The sequence below is a fragment of the Mus caroli genome, chromosome 5, assembly GCF_900094665.2.
Source record: "Mus caroli chromosome 5, CAROLI_EIJ_v1.1, whole genome shotgun sequence".
Lineage (NCBI taxonomy): Eukaryota > Metazoa > Chordata > Mammalia > Rodentia > Muridae > Mus > Mus caroli.
In genome coordinates, this window is record NC_034574.1 from 106,439,361 (window position 1) to 106,452,378 (window position 13,018).

The 13,018-nt window shown below is 51.8% G+C and overlaps 1 protein-coding gene across 1 annotated transcript in view; it reads left to right on the forward strand.

The window, feature by feature from the left end:
* The first annotated feature begins 3,429 nt into the window (after window positions 1-3,429).
* Window positions 3,430-13,018, forward strand: part of Wscd2 (WSC domain containing 2) — an 88,562-nt gene continuing 78,973 nt past the window's right edge. Inside the window, exon 1 of the mRNA XM_021163700.2 lies at window positions 3,430-4,015. The gene's annotated coding sequence lies outside the window, so the exon portion shown is untranslated. The remainder of the gene's footprint in view (window positions 4,016-13,018) is intronic.

A 13,018-nucleotide genomic window follows, 5' to 3' on the forward strand; every position in this document is an offset into this window, starting at 1 on the left:
AGACATTTCACATCAAATTCACAATATTAGCATCAGAGGTCACGCTGATCAGAAAAATACAGCAACAGAAAGTATAGCTTCTAGGGGTGGGGCGTAGCTCAGTGGGTACAGTGCTTGCTTAGCACAGACGAGGCCTGGGATTGATTGATCTGGATCGATCACCAGTACCACATAAACTGGTGCATTGCTGTAATTTATAACTGGAGGTGGAGGCAGGGGGATCAGAACTTCAAGGTCACCCTCAACTACTTATGAGTTTAGTGCCAGCTTGGGATTCCTGCAACCAATAAATAAATTAATTAAGCAAGTTTCGGGCTCTTTCATGATAAATGAGCCTTCAGCACATTAAAACACTTAAAGACAAGACCAGGTGTAGTGAATTCTAGCACTGGAGAGACTGAGGCAGGAGGATCACAAGTTCAGGGTTAGTCTGAGCTAAAAGTGAGAACTTGAAACAAAACAAAACAAACAAACAAAACCCAACAACAAAAAATTAAATAGGGTATAGGAGATGGCTCAGTGGATAAAACATGGAACCCCAGGGACCCAAGTTCTAATCCCTAGAACACTTGTAAACCCCAGCTCTGTAAACACCCCTAACTGTTGTGTCCCCTCAGCTCCTAGAATGAACTTCCCTGTTGGAACTTAGTATGTTGCCCAGGCTAGCCTTCAACCCTGGCTCCTCCTGCCTCAGCCGCTGGGATGGCAGTTCTCTCACCTGCCTGGGCTGTCAACTGCCACCAACATGGCTCCAATCTCAGGTCACAGCTCATGTGCCTAATACATGCACAGTCTGCATCGTGGCAAGCTGCTCACAGATGCCGCTCAGTCTCCCTGCAACCCTCATATGCTGGGAGCCATTACCATTATTTTTAGAACATGGAAGTCCAGAGAGGTTAATTAATTTCCCCAAGGCTGCCCAGCTGTCAGGTGGCAGGGCCAGGGCTAGAACTTCAGCCTGGGTGTAGCTAACCCCACAGTCCTTGATCACCAGGATAGTCTGAAGGCCGGTCCCCTCCCTCCACAAGAACAGTGCCATCAAAGGGAGTTACTCACTGCTGGACATGTCCCTCTCCAGTCTTGCACATTCTTTCCTTTGGCCTTAGCTACTCCCAAAATTAGAGCAAATTCTATTTTTAGAAGCCGTGCCTCAAATGACAGAGACGCATGGGCTGCGTCTCGGTCTGTGGACGTAGCCCGGAGGTGTTGTCTGATCTTCTGCTGAGAAACTCTCTGGCGTCACCATTTGATTTTTCTGAGCCCTTTCAAAGGCCCTCGAGGAGTTGCTTGGGTCTCTTTACTCTAGCAGCTGACTTTGGTCTGAGGCCCCACGCCCAGGTCACAGCGGGAATGGGACAGGACCACAGCACAGCCAGTCCTCAGCGGTGGGGTTCAAAAAAACAGGCTCTGTTCCTTCCTTCCCACATTGATGGGTCTGTGGTCTGCGAACCCCACAGCCCCTGTTCAGTTTGCACAGCCAGTTGTCTTTTGCGAAGACCAGCAATGTGGGACTCCTGGCTGCTAAGAGACACATGCAGAGGGAAAACAAGAATAACTGAGGAGACCCGGCAGCCTTAAGCAGTTCCCCTGCCTTGCTCTTGCTATTTGCTGATGGAGCAGCTGGGACCAGAGAGGTTAAGCAACTCAGCCCAAGGTGCTCAGCTAGCTCTGGGGTCGGGACTCTGCCATGGCTCATCTTCATTGTCTGTAGAGCTAGATAAGGAGTCACCTAGGGATGCATAGCTGTCAGCCTGGCTGTTGGTGAGGGAACTGGGAGAGACTTTTAACTGAGTGTCTTAGTGGGTATAATCACGGTGATCAAACACGATGACCAAAAGCAAGTTGGGGAGGAAAGGGCTCATTTGGCTTATACTTCCACATCCCAAGCACTGGAGGAAGTCAGGACAGGAACTCAAGCAGGGCAGGAACCTGAACCTGGAGGCAGGAGCTGATGCAGAGGCCATGGAGAGGTGCTGCTTACTGGCTTGCTCCCCAGGGCTTACTCAGCCTGCTTTCTTATAGAACCCAGGACCACCAGCCCAGGGAGCGCCCCACCCATTGTGGGGTCACTAATTAAGAAAATGGTCTACAGGTTCGCCCAAAGCCGGGTCTTATGGAGGCGTTTTCTCAACTGAGGCTCCTTCTTCTCTGATGACTCTGGCTTGTGTCAAGTTGACAGAAAGCCAGCCAGCACACAGAGACGGGAAACGGATCCTGAACGTGGTTGGTATCATCCCATGGGCTAGACAGAGTCCTCAAGCAGAGCATCTCATTCGCCTCTGCTCCCCGACTGTGGCTTCCCCTCCCTGAAGGACATGGAAGCCAAAGGAAACCTCTTCCTCGGCTGCTTTTGCTGGCAGTTTTGTTGAAGCAACTAGATGGTAAGAATTATCAAACAACCAATGCAAAAAGGGCAGGAGATTTGTATTCCAGGCAATACCAATCGATGAGTTGGGGGAGACTGAGAGATTTCATCCTCATGGTACAAACTTAAGTCCGCATCTTTATACACAGCTCCCTGCTAGGCTCAAACTCACTCCCCCGACCAGGCCCCAGGCCCGAAGCCCATTTTCTCTGAGGTAAACATGGATACTGTGTGGCAGCCCACAACCCTCATATGGCCAGCCTAGAAGGTCTGAGCTGCTCCTGTTCATGTAGGAAAACCAAGGCAGCTTGGTCAGAGCCATACCGCCAGAAAACAGTTAAGGGGAAGGGACACCTGAACCCCGTTCCGTTTAGCTCAACAGTCGACATTCAAAAAACACGAAAACCAAGACTGGGGAGGTGGCTCAGCAGATACAACACTTGTTCTGTAAGCTTGAGGGCCTGAGTTCAAATCCCTAGTAGCCACATAAACAAGAGCTCACCCTGTAACCCCAGTGGCCCTAAGACATGGGAGGGGGAGGGGAGAGAATCCAGGACCCTCGGACGATCATCTGCAAACACAGATGGAGGAGTGACCATCTCAAGCAAGGCAGAAACTAAGGACTGACACCTGAGGTGGTTCTCTGACCTCACGCAAGGCACGGTGACACACAAGTTCATACATGTGGGCTCACCTCCACAGGTATGCGCAGGTGTCCATGCACAACACACACACACACACACACACACACACACACACAATATTTACACCTAAGCCAGACGTAGTGGCTCACACCTTTAAGCCCAGCACTTGAGAGGCAGAGGCAGGTGGACCTTTATGAGTTCGAAGCCAGTGTGCTCTAATGATGTAGAGTTCCAGGACAGCCAGACCTACATAGAGAAACCCTGTCTGGGCGTGGGGGTGGGGAGTAAATAAATAAAAATACGCCTAGATTTTTCCAGTCGCCCTTGGGCCTAACCTGGAGCCAAGCTAGATCTGCAAACCAGGAGCCCCTGTGTTACACTCTTGTCTGATGCTTCTGATCCCCTTCAGGGACCCTCAGTGGAAGTCATCTAGGAGCCGGAGTCACACAGCCAGAAATCCAGCAGGCTCAGAGAGGGAGTGTGACAGCCCAGAAGCCACACAGGCAAAACACAGAGCCTGTTAAAACAACACGCTGAACACCCATCAACAAAACTGTCCTTTGTTGGATTTCTTTGAGCTGCCCGCTGGGCGGGCTCCGGGCCAAGTCTCCAAGCAGCGGCGGCCAGCCCGCACCACGCTCATGCCAGGCGCCGGCCCTTCACCCCGTCTCGGTGCATTTCGCCGCAGCCCAGGAGCTGGGCTCAGCACACTGCACAGCCTGGATCCCAGGCCTGCGGCGGGCGCGGCGGGAGGCCGGGACGCAAGGAGTTAAGCGCGGGCGGCCGGGCCGGGCTGCGGGGAGGCGGCGGGCGCGGGAGCTCGGGCTGCAGACTGCTCCAGCAGGGCCGGGAGTACGGGCGCCCGCGCAGCCCCAGCCTCACCCCCCGGCCTCAGCCTCGCTCAGTCCCAGCCCTGGCTCCGCGCTCCACTCTCTGCGCTCCAGGCTCCAGGCTTCCTACTCCGCGCTGCGCCCTACCGGGCACGGAGAGCTCGGCGCTTCCCCAGGTAAGCAGCAGCCACGGTTCCCCAGCGAGCCTAAAGCTGCAGAGAGGTGACAGTCAGCTCCGGGGAGATGACAAACTTTCCTCTGGCCGCGTACGCGCGTGGGGACATCCCTGGGGCTGCTGAAGCAGCGGGGGGCCTTGGATCACACTCGCGCACTCCGCTGCCGGGCCAGCTTCCAGCCTGGGTAGAAGGGGCGAGCCTTGCTTGTGAGCCGGCCTTGGGGTGGTGCCTGCACTGGGGAACCAAGTGGCAGCCAGGGCCCCGCAGTGTGGGCTCTGCGAAGCCCACTTTGCAGACTGGCTTCTGTGGGTCCTGAGGGGCATTTGGCAGGAGAAAGCCACTTGCCCCCTCCCGCCCCCGTTCAAATGCCAGCAGGCCCAAGTGCCCTTCCAGGAGACCCTCAACTCCTTTCCAGGCCCCCACTGGGCACACCCCACTACTTGAGATTCCAGAGGGGCTGCCCCTTTAGGGGGAGAAAGAAAGCTTAAAAAAAATCAGAGAGAGCTGCCTGCACCCCTCAATGAGAGGAGCAAGCCACAGGGAAGGGGGCTGAGGGGACCGGGGCTCCTGGTGACCTCCTGCCCAGCCCGAGGCTGCCCACTCCGACCGAGTCCCTGAGGCTGTCCCAACCTAGAGCACTGCTGGCCATAACCCCTTTCTCCCTAGTGAATGCACACTTCCAAAAGGCCAGCCCTGTGTCCACATGGAAGACATCACTGTCCTCCGTTCCTGCCAGGGGGCTGGGAGTCAGGGGCATACTGGTTGGTCTTTGGTAGGCTTGACGTCCCATAGAGACATAGTGGATGCTCTCTTCTGCCCTGGCCAAGAGCGGTGTTTGGAAGTGATCCCTTGGCTATGGGTCAGCCTCCTATTGGATGGAGCTGGGTGTCTCTGCCTTTGGGGAGCAGTCGTTCTGGGGGTTCTTGAGTTCTTGAGCTGTTAGGTGAGATATAAAGACTTCCTGCCTTGGCTTAGGACTCTGATCTGAGGCCAGAAGCCACTTGGCTGCCCAAACCCATGCACTCCTCCAGGGTATCAAAGGTCTGTGGTGGATATCTTGGGGGAAACATAGCTCTGATTCAAGAATTGGCTTCACACTCGCCTTTGACTTGCTGCGTATCCTATGTCCAACCACTAACCCTCTCTAAGAGGCCACTTTTCTAAGAGTGAAGAGATGGCACGTATCCTCGGAGATCCCCATTCAGGCCACTGTGTGGCCCTGAGCAATGTGACAGATGGGATTTTTAAAATCTCAGTGTGTGTGTGTGTGTGTGCGTGTTGCACATTAGTGTTTAGGAACTCAGGTCTCAAAGTAGATCTAAGTGGCCCCTGGCCACTCCCCCTCTGTAAAGTAAGAGTTCGTAGTTCCTACTTTGGAATGGTGCTGTGAGCACTCACTGAGATGATATGGGAGCATTCATGAGATGATGTAGGAGCACTCATGAGATGATGTGGGAGCACTCATGAGATGATGTGGGAGCACTCATGAGATAATGTGGGAGCACTCACTGAGATAATGCTAGAAGCACCCATCACAATCTGGCAGAGTACAGGAGTAATGGGGATGGCCATGTGGAGATCTTATGCATGGATTCTGGGAACCGTTTCCTAAGGGAGGCTTTCCCTGAACCTGAGGATCCTCATCTGGGGCCAGGGTCTTAGGTCTCTCCAATCCATAGGATACCTGCAATCCCTGCCCCTCCCTGCTTCCCTTTAAAACCGCTGCTGGACCAGCTGCTCCCAGTGGGGAGCCCAGGGCAGTCTGGGAGGGCTGGATGCACCCAGCTGCCGCGTCGTCATGACAACGGGAGATGGAGGTAAGCTGTCTCCATGGCTTCAACTTTGCAGCTGTCTAGGGACCCAGAGCAGGGACATTCTGTCTGTTCCGGGTCAGGCATCCAGTTTGCCTCAGGGCTGGGCATGCCTGGCTGCTGTTCCAGGCGGCAAGAACAACCAATGCTGTGGAGAAAAGTGTTTTCTGGGTCTGTGGTAGAGGCGGGGCATAGAGACTGCAGGGAGCAGGCAGTGAACAGTTTCTTTCTGACTGGTGTGACGCTTGCCCTGCATTCTTGCCAAGAGGACGGGTGGGGAGCGGAGTTTGTCCCAGCCACTGTGCCCTGATGTGCAGCTTAGGGATGGAGGATGAAGCCACCATGAGCTGGTAGAGTCTGCGGGGTTGACTTTCAGAACAGAAAAAAAAAAAAAAAAAAAAAGAACAGTTTGCTTTCCTAGTGGAGTAGGGTGCAGGGGCATTGCAACTGAAGCCATGTGCTGTCATGAATGTACCAACCATGTATGTATGCACGTGTCAGAATAGCCAGGGTGGACTTGACATCTAACATGTGTGTACCTGTGGATTTATGAATGTGCAGGCTGTGTGTGAGCCTCTGAGAGAACAACCATCCATGAACATGCATGTGTGTGAGTGGCTGTGCACACAGGGATGTGAGGTGAGTTTGTGCTGTGCAATTAGGGGCACTCATGTCTGTGTGGCTTTTAGCACATTCCATGTCTGTCTACACATGTTTAGAGACACAGCCTGACACACGGGCTCATCCCTCTCTGGGCATGTGCACATTTCTGCATTCCAGTGTCTGCAAGTCTCTGCACATGATTTCCGATGCTTGTGAGTGTCCTGACTCTGTACCTATTTATGTTTCTATGGGTATATGCCTCTGTCTTGCCATGCACACTGTGTGTTCCCAGACATACATGTAAGTGTGTGTGTGTGCAGAACATTGCATGCTTAGTTGTATCACAAGTGTAGGTATGTGTTTTCTAGTGTAGGCATCTTTGGTGTTCATTTGAGTGTGTCTGTGTTCTCTGGTGTGTCTAACTTTCACACACACCTCCTGTGGGTGAGTCAGCTGTTGGATATATGTACCAGGGCTATCAGCTTATAACGTCTTATATGTTGTTGCAGTGTGTACCTGTGTGTGGCCATGTGACTTCTGCATTAGCGGTGTGTGTGTGTCTGTGGAGGTGCAAACTTGTGTAGAACAGGATGACTGTGATCAGTGCTTCCAAGCACAGGCCCACCTGAGCTGCGGTGCCTCTACCTTGTGCTTCACACTGGGCGCCCTATGAGAGACAGTTTACCTGCATCAGCTCTAAGCTTGCTGGGATGGTGTGTGTGTTTCAGGCACTCCAGAGCACATTTCCAGCTGCCCTCATCACCCATATGCCCATGTCTGTCTTGCCAGAGGCTGCACACACCCACAGATGCTTGGAGCACAGGTATGCATTCAGGCAGAATGTCTGAAAGCAGGCAGCTCAGACGAGCTGAGCATCTCCGCAGCGCCTCTAATTAGGAGCAACTTGTTTTCCTTAAATAAACAAATCAAGTGAGGGAAAGAAATTGCCAGAGATTAATGGCTCCCCGGAGCAGGTCCAGATGTTTGGAAGGTGGAAATCGGGGTCATTCGGGAGTTGGGTCTTTGGTCCTGAGGACAGGAAGGAGGCCTGCTTAGGGTCCTCCTAGTATGGGGGCAGTGTGAAGGACTTGGCTGCTGTGGGGATAAGGGATATGTGTGTTGGTAGCCTTGGCTCCGAGACCTCATTTTGCTTTTACTCAAGGGACAGGCTTTACACTCTGGGCCCCATGGTTGCACTCAGCCCCGTGACTGTCACTGTCCATTAGAGAAGGTGGGAGAGTAACAGTACATGTGGCCTTGCTTAGGCCTTATAGAGACCCGAGCACATGTGTGCACAGGCGTGTGTTGAGTGTGTGTGTAAGTGTATATGTTATTGTAAGTGTGAGTGTGTGAGTGCGTGTATGTGACTGAGTGTGTGTGAGTGTGTGTGACTGTGAGTGTGTGACTCTGTGAGAATGTGCAATTGTGTATTGTGTGCATGTGTATATGTTACTGTGAGTGTGAGTGTGTGTGACTGAGTGTGTGTGAGTATGTGAATGTATGTGTGAGTGTGAGAGTGTGCTTCTGACTGTAAGTGTGTGTATGTGTATTGTGAGTGTGAGAGTGTGAGTGTGTATGTTATTGTGCATGTGAGCATGTGAGAGTGTGAATGTATGTGTGAGCATGTGATTGTGTGTGTGCATGTATGTGAGTGTATGTGTATGTTATTATGAGTGTGAGTGTGTGAGAATGTGTGAATGTATGTGAGTGTGAGAGTGTGTGCGTATGTGTGTACATGTGTGTGAGTGTGTGAGTGTGTATGTGACTGTGAGTGTGTGCAAATGTATGTGTGAGTGTGTGCAAATGCATGTGTGAGTGTGAGTGTGAGTGTGTGTGTGTGTGTGTGTGTGTGTGTGTGTGTGTGTGTGTGTATGTGTGAATCTGACTGACAGGGATCCTGTGAGGCCACTGCTACCTCCCAAGCCTGGTGCTAGCCTCAGGGAGGATCAGAGTTCAGCCTGGTCAGAAACAGGTGAGCTGGAGAAGCCATGAGGGTGTGTTTGATATGCACCATTGTTGTGGTCCTGGTGGCCACTAAGTAGCTTTGACTCCTGCCCCTGTCTGACCTTTGTGTTCTATGTAGAGTCACACAGTATGCTGCTCACTGTGGCCACCCCAGCCCCACCTGCTCTCTGCTCAGCCCAACTCGATGACACTTAGAGAGCGTTTACTGAGCTCACACCATGAACCTCACATACATGGCAACCATCACTCACAGAGACGATTTCTGTTGTGATCTCTTGTGGGGTTCAGAAACGTGTGTTAATTACTGGGTCACAGGCCCAGAAAAAAGCCTTCCTGGGGCTTCACAGAGGCCACCTGATGTCAGAGAGTACTTTTTAAATATGATGTCATATTGCCTCCCCAGTGCCGGAAGGCAAGTTTGACATAATGGATGTCAGAGCCGTGAGACCTTTTCCCATTAGCTCACCTGATGGATATGGTAGTGGGAATGAGTCATGGCACAGAACAAGCCTGTGTTTGTGTAAATGTGGGGGAAGTTTCCCATCCATCCATCAGCCCATCTCCTACCCACCCACCAACCCATCTTTCCATCCACCTAGCATCTGTAGAAGCAGTTGTTCGTCTGTCCATCCATCCACCCACCCATCTATCTATTATCTATAGATATTTGTCTATCCATTTATTCACCATCCCTCCACCCATCTGTCCATCTGTCTGTCTTTTCACCTCTCTGTCCATCCACAGACAGGTGTTCATCTACCCATCTGTCTGTCTGTCTATTCATCCATCTATCCACCTACCAATCTATCCATCTATCCATCCATCCTCCCACCTACCCATCCATCCATTTGCCTATCCATCCATCCATTCATCCATCTGTCCATCCACCCACCCATCAATCATTCACTCACATATCCATCCATCCATCTGCCGTCAGTATTTGTTGATCCCATTGCTTGCTCAGGTTTCTCTGAGTGACATGTTCTGCGATGGTCACAGAAGTTACAGGGGTGAGATTCCCAGCTCTGTAAGGGTGTAGGCTCTGGAGGGACCTGAGGCAGGACTGTCCAGTCTTCACCCCTCCTGGGAAGAACTCTGCTCCCACAATACACGGCTGTTGTAATGAAGAAAATGTTCACCAAACCCTTTGTGAGTACCTGGCACAATTCATGCCACAATAAATGGCAGCCCTCCCCTCCCTTTTATAAAGCAGACAGCCAAATGGCACAGCATAAAGCTGTCCTGGGAGGAACCAGGAGTCCAGGACCCCAGACAGGATAACCCTGTTGCCTGCTCTGAAACCAGTCTTCCGGGATCAAGACTTTCATGCTAAAGCTGGAAAAACCCCTTTGCCTCATGACAGTCTCTACAGCCCAGCCCCAGAGAAGGTACCAGACTCTGCCCAACAAGACCTAAAAGAACAGGGAGCTGGTAAATCAGGCTTATGGTTTGTTTTGTTTTGTTTTTGTAAATAAAGTTTTATTGGCACACAGCTATGTCCACTCATTTGCATGCCCTCTGTGGGAGCTCTGAGCCATGCCTGGCAGGGCTGGTAGTTGGGGGCAGAGAGCATATGAGCTTCACAGCCCATTGTATTTACTGTTTGAACCCTGCTGAAAATATAATCACTTATCCCCGAACTCCTCCAGGTTCCCAGGCTGTGGCTGGGGAGAGGAGATGAAGCCAGCATTAATGAACTTGGCTAGATCACTATGGATTAGGTGGCGTGTGAGGTTTCTGTGCTAAACTGGTGAGGTACCCAGAGGCCAGGAAAGGCTGGCCACCCCTGAGACTGAGTCACTCCTTTGTTAGAGAGATGGAGAAAAGAAATGGGATGGGGATTCTCAGGGCTATGTGGACAGTGGGGGGAGGGCAGTGGCTATGATGCAGTGTCTGAGAGGATATCTGGGTCCCCTCTAGCCCTGCCTGACTCCACGATGCATCAAGAACCACGGGCAGCAGAGTACCCCTGCCAGAAACTTCCAGGTCTAATTGTCCATTAGACCTAGGAGCTTGGCTGCAGGATGCTACTACATCCTGCACTGACTCTTCTCTGTGCCCCATGTGGTCCTGTGAGGGTGAATTCCTAGAGGAGTTCCTGAATGGGGAGTAAAGGCAGGAAGCTCCATCCAGCTTTATCCAAGCAGACATGGCAACTCTGCACAGACTCCCTTCCTCTGTATGAGCCTCGGTTCTCCCATCTGTGGAATGGAAGAGAAGGACAGGTACCCATGAAGAGCTTCTGCAGCCTGACTTTGAAGGTCCCCAGCTCTCTTTCTACTGGGAATAGCTCTGAAGCTATAGTAAGCTTCTGGGAGCCTTGCAGAATATTCTGACTGATGCTTGTAAATCAGGATGGAGACATCCCCAGATGGTGGTCACCATTGCCTCTGAAGAAGGGGTTGACAGTGCCTAGTATCGAGATCAAAACTTCGTTTCCATTCACACTGGATCTCCATCTTCCTTATATAAGTAGGACAGTGAGGCTCAGAGAACTTGGCTCCCTTGCTCGGGGTCACACAGCCAGTAGAAGGCAGATCTGAGGCTTGAGCCCGGATATGTGTGACCCCAAAGCCGATGTCTCAGTCACTTTCCTTTACTGTGAATCCCCCATTAACAGAAAGCTCAAGGTGCAGGGGATGAGTGTCGAAGGAACCCTTAAGAAGTATATCTTGATGGCCAATGGTAGTGCACGCCTTTAATCCCAGCACTTGGGAGGTAGAGGCAGGCGGATTTCTGAGTTCGAGGCCAGCCTGGTCTACAGAGTGAGTTCCAGGACAGCCATGGCTACACAGAGAAACCCTGTCTCGAAAAACCAAACAGAAGGAGGAGAAGGAGGAAGAAAAGAAAAAGTATACTTCCCTTCTGCTATGTACATGTGTGTGTGCATGTGCTTGTGTGTGCATGTGTATGTGTGTGTGTGCATGTGTATGTGTGTGTGTGTGGTGTGCATGTGTGTGTGCATGTGCATGTGCGTGCATGTGTTGTTGTGTCGGTGTGTGTGTGCATATGTTGGTGAGTGTGTATGTGCACGTGTGCATGTGTGTGTATGTGTGCAGTTTAGTGATATAGAAATGGCCTGACCTGACTTGGTTTCCTATAGCTGTCACCAAAGCTGAAAGCTGGGGAAACATGGATGGCTGAAAAATATACAAGGGCCCCAAAGACAGAAAAGAGCTGCAGCAGAGGCAGGGCTGGGCCAGGCTGAACACCCCAGGCTCTGGCCTTGTGGCTTCAAAGGACAAAGCCTCAGCTCAGGGAGCTGCTGCACAAGGCAGGCAGGGTCACTGGGGTTCTCCAGCTGCCTCTGGTGACCTCCACTTGACTAAAGCAGCCTCAGTGCCCTGTCTGGTGTAGCTTTTTGCAAAACAGCAACCTGGCTCTGTTTTTTTAAAGCTTGCCTTGAGGGGCAAGTTAAAAGTAACAGTAATAAAACACGCACAGTCACACTCACACAGTCACCCCCCCACATACTCACATACACACTCTCACACTCACACACAGTCACACTCACACATACTTGCACTTACACACTCACATGCACACTCTCATATTCACTCCCACACACAATCATATAATCTCACACTCATATGCACACCCTCATCTCACACACACTCACACATACATTCACACACACTCACACAGTCACATGCACACTCACACACTCACACTCGGTCACATACTCACACACTCGCTCACACACATATTCATACTCACACTCTCATATTCACACACACAATCATACACTCACATAATCACACACTCTCACACTCACACATACATTCACACACACTCACACACTGACACAGTCACATACACACTCACAGACATATACTCACACACTTGCTCATGTGTCACCGTTCATCCTGAACACTCACCCACACCTGAAGCACAGCAAGAACCATGTAAGTGCCCACGCCCTGGGGGGAACAGAACCACCATGTGATGCTCAGGATCTGCCTTCTTCCTTTGCCCGCTGTGTCTCATATGCTTGCTGACCTGGTTCTCGAGATGACCACGTCTAGGAGTAAATGAGGACTGTGTGGGATGGAGAAGGAGACACAGCTGGACGTGACAGCCGGCAGCCCTGGGACACGGGTGGGTGAGGACTTAGGAAAAATAAGATGTAGGAAAATGGGGCTCAGTGCCAGGAGGAGCCTCAGTGGGGAGCAAAGGACCCACCATAGCAGCAGCTTTACAAGACAGAGCTGGTGGCCCTGGTGACAGCCAGCCCAGGGCATAGTCAGCAAGGACAAAGGGCAGGGGATCTGCATGGAAGGAGTCAAACTAGTGTGGGCGTGTGATGTGGGTAAGACTCATCGACAGGCAAGGCTTTGCTTCAGGGACATCCGCCTGGACGTACTGAGAAGAGAAGGGGGCTCACAGCCCAGCCTCAGGACCCCAGCATCCTGTGGCATCAGACATAGCCAGACTTAGATCTCAGTTCTCTCACGGCAATGATCGGGTGGCTGTCCATCCCTCAGACCCTTCTCTGGACACTAAGTGCAGCTTCAGGGCTGGTGCAAAGGCTCTGGGTTCCATTCCAGTCATGAAAAGAAAACAAGGGGGAGGGGAGGACATGAGAGAGAGGGAGAGAGGGAGAGAGGGAGAGGGAGAGGGAGAG